Here is a 4107-nt window from a genome sequence, read left to right on the forward strand (position 1 = left end):
TTTACCTCCTCACCGCCCAGAGGAGAGGGAACGGGAGGGGGTGAAGGGGGCCCTGGAGGGGAGGTGGATGTCAGGGAACTGCCATCGGAGGAACAGGTGGGGAAAGGGCTCACAGAGGCTGGGAGGGACTCAGCAGCTGAAGCAGGGACCAGCAGGGGGAGAGGTGAGTCTCTGGTGGAAAGTCTCACGGAGGCTGAGAGAGACTCAGCAGCTAAAGCAGGAACCAGCAGGGAAAGAGGTGGAACTCTGAGGGAAAGCGAGCAAGAGGGAGGGCTCAGGGACACGTCCAGCGAGAACAGTGGGGGGGTGTCTGAAGCTCCCATAGGGAGACCCATTCCTCGCCGGAAGCTGTCACGCCGTGAGTCCAGAAGACGTGTTTCCGTTAAGGAGCTTTTATGCTGGAAACGATTCCGAAAGCAACCACTGTCGGAATCTGCAAGTGACTAGAGCAGACATGTCTGAGGAGCTCTGTCACAGACAGAGGTTTGTGGATTTGCACACACTCTGAGGGACTACGATTTTACACACAAGCAGCTCATCATCCCATCACATATAGTTTGGCCAGATATATCTCCAAAGTTTAAAACTCAAATTCTCTAAACTTTTCCTTCTTGAATATTGCCAGATCCATGTGATGCTTTCTGACACAGGTGATTCTGGCTCTGCTGAAATCTTTGCCTTGCAAAAACAGTTGTGTTTTTAGTTATTTAAAACATTTATTTAAAACTGCTTAATATGTTAAAAGCTTATGAGCCGTGTACAATGTAGAAATGGTACACAGTATCACTAAAACTAAAATGTAATAGAAAGCTAGTAAAATTGTCGTATAAAAGCATATGAAATCAAAACAAACTCAGAGAATTCAGAGAATTCATAAAGACAAAAACAGGGTCCAATCTTAGGCGTTAGGGAAAGCCTGGGCAGAAAAGGTATGTCTTTACAAGACATCTGAAGCAACCCATGGCTGCTGCTTCACATACCACAGAGGGAAGCTTATTCCATAGTAGTGGGACAAAAGTAGAAAATGTCCATCTTTGGGTCTGTAGTGTACAGTACCACAAGCAGAATTTCCCTGCATAGTGTTAAGGGAGCTTACATGTCTATATATTTTTTTTTGGTGTTAAAATGTAGTTTCTGTTCCCCTTCATGGATCACTGCCTTGCCGTGGCGAAGGGGCTTGAAGAACTCAGAGAAGCTATGAACTATGCCGAGCAGGGCACCCAAGATGAACAGGTCATAGTGGAGAGTTTTGACCAAACCTCCCTCCCACCTGGAGGAGGAACCGGCAAGCCACTCCAGTATCCCTGCCAAGAAAACTCCATGGACAAAGACAACAGGCATATAAAAGTTATGACGCTGGAAGATGAGCCCCTCAGGTCGGAAGGCATCCAACATGCTACTGGGGAAGAGCGGAGGACAAGTACAAGTAGATCCAGAGCTGATGAAGCGGCAGGGCTAAAGCCGAAAGGACGCTCAGTTGCGGATATGCCTGGAAGCGAAAGGAAAGTCCAATGCTGTAAAGAAAAATATTGCATAGTGTCAGGGAACTGCCATCGGAGCTAGAGGCGGAGGGAAGGCTCCAGAGGGATGCCGGAGAGGGTCCCAGTAGGGAGAGGGGCAGCCCATTTGCTGGGGAAGGAAATCAGCGTAACACCAGTGGAGAAGGGGGGCAGATGGGCGAATCGGAGAGGAGGCTCCAAGACTCCTCGCCGGAGACCAGCGGAGAGAGTACGGGTCCTCCGCTGCCCACACCCTCCCTGCGCAGAACGCTTCCGCGCAGGGAGACTAGGCGGAGACTAGGCGTCAAAGAACTTTTGTGCTGGAAGAAGTTCAAGAAATGCCCACTGATGGATTCTGCCAGCAACTGAGACAGTCACGATGCTAGAGGCTGTTCAGTCAGAAAAGGGTTCAACCAGGTAACCTAGCCAGGAGTGGCGGCAACTTACGCACGAGCAACCCCTAAACCCATTACACATAGGAACCTGGAATGTAAGAACCACGAACCTGGGTAAGTTGGATGTGGTCAAAAATGAGATGGCAAGAATAAATATTGACATCCTGGGCATCAGTGAACTAAAATGGACGGGAATGGGTGAATTCAATTCGGATGACCATCATATCTACTATTGTGGGCAAGAAACCCGCAAAAGAAATGGAGTGGCCCTCATAGTCAACAAAAGAGTGGCGAAAGCTGTACTGGGATGCAATCTCAAAAATGATAGAATGATCTCGATACGAATCCAAGGCAGACCTTTTAACATAACAGTAATCCAAGTTTATGCACCAACTACTGGTGCTGAAGAAACTGAAATTGACCAATTCTATGAAGACTTATAACACCTTATAGAAGTGACACCAAAGAAGGATGTTCTTCTCATTATAGGGGATTGGAATGGTAAAGTAGGGAGTCAAGAGATAAAAGGAACAACTGGCAAGTTTGGCCTTGGAGAGCAAAATGAAGCAGGGCAAAGGCTAATAGAGTTCTGTCAAGAGAACAAGCTGGTCATCACAAACACGCTTTTCCAACAACACAAGAGACGACTCTACACGTGGACATCACCAGATGGGCAGCATCGAAATCAGATTGATTATATTCTCTGCAGCCAAAGATGGAGAAGCTCTATACAGTCAGCAAAAACAAGACCTGGAGCTGACTGTGGCTCAGATCATCAGCTTCTTAGCAAAATTCAAGCTTAAACTGAAGAAAGTAGGAAAAACCACTGGGCCGGTAAGATACAATCTAAATCAAATCCCTTATGAATACACAGTGGAAGTGAGGAACAGGTTTAAGGAATTAGATTTGCTGGACAGAGTGCCTGAAGAACTATGGATGGAGGCTCGTAACATTATACAGGAGGCAGCAACGAAAAACATCCCAATGAAAAGGAAATGCAAGAAAGCAAAGTGGCTGTCCAACGAGGCCTTACAAATAGCGGGGGAGAGAAGATAAGCAAAATGCGAGGGAGACAGAGAAAGATACAGGAAATTGAATGCAGATTTCCAAAAAATAGCAAGGAGAGACAAGAAGGTCTTCTTAAACGAGAAATGCAAAGAAATAGAGGGAAATAGAATGGGAAGAACCAGAGATCTGTTCAGGAAAATTGGAGATATGAAAGGAACATTTCGTTCAAAGATTACCATAATAAAGGACAAAAGTGGTAAGGACCTAACAGAAGCAGAAGACATCAAGAAGAGGTGGCAAGAATACACAGAGGAATTATACCAGAAAGATATGGATGTCTCGTACACCCCAGGTAGTGTGGTTGCTGACCTTGAGCCAGACATCTTGGAGAGTAAAGTCAAATGAGCCTTAGAAAGCACTGCAAATAACAAGGCCAGTGGAAGTGATGGTATTCCAGCTGAACTATTTAAAATTTTAAAAGATGATGCTGTTAAGGTGCTACACTCAATATGCCAGCAAGTTTGGAAAACTCAGCAGTGGCCAGAGGATTGGAGAAGATCAGTCTACATCCCAATCCCAAAGAAGGGCAGTGCTAAAGAATGCTCCAACTACCGCACAATTGCACTCATTTCACACGCTAGCAAGGTTATGCTTAAAATTCTACAAGGAAGGCTCAAGCAGTATGTGGACCGAGAACTCCCAGAAGCGCAAGCTGGATTTAGGAGAGGCAGGGGAACCAGAGACCAAATTGCAAACATGTGCCGGATTATGGAGAAAGCTAGAGAGTTCCAGAAAGACATCTACTTCTGCTTCATTGACTATGCAAAAGCCTTTGACTGTGTCGACCACAGCAAACTATGGCAAGTTCTTAAAGAAATGGGAGTGCCTGATCACCTCATCTGTCTCCTGAGAAATCTCTATGTGGGACAAGAAGCTACAGTTAGAAATGGATATGGAACAACTGATTGGTTCAAAATTGGGAAAGGAGTATGACAAGGTTGTATTTTGTCTCCCTGCTTATTTAACTTATATGCAGAATTCATCATGCGAAACAAACAAGATGAACTTTAACAGGGAGAAATGTAAAGTATTGCACTTGGGCAAAAAAAAATGAGAGGCACAAATACAAGATGGGTGACACCTGGCTTGAGAGCAGTACGTGTGAAAAGGATCTAGGAGTCTTGGTTGACCACAAACTTGACATG

The 4107-nt window shown here is 45.6% G+C and overlaps 1 long non-coding RNA gene across 1 annotated transcript; it reads left to right on the plus strand.

Moving 5' to 3' along the window:
• Window positions 1–1277: 1277 nt before the first annotated feature.
• On the plus strand, window positions 1278–3061 carry LOC308587372. Its single transcript, XR_014008337.1, has 2 exons — window positions 1278–1536; window positions 1979–3061. It is a non-coding gene; the product is annotated as an uncharacterized lncRNA (long non-coding RNA).
• Window positions 3062–4107: the final 1046 nt, after the last annotated feature.

Source organism: Podarcis bocagei (assembly GCF_964188305.1).
Source record: "Podarcis bocagei genome assembly, chromosome: 5".
Taxonomy (NCBI): domain Eukaryota; kingdom Metazoa; phylum Chordata; class Lepidosauria; order Squamata; family Lacertidae; genus Podarcis; species Podarcis bocagei.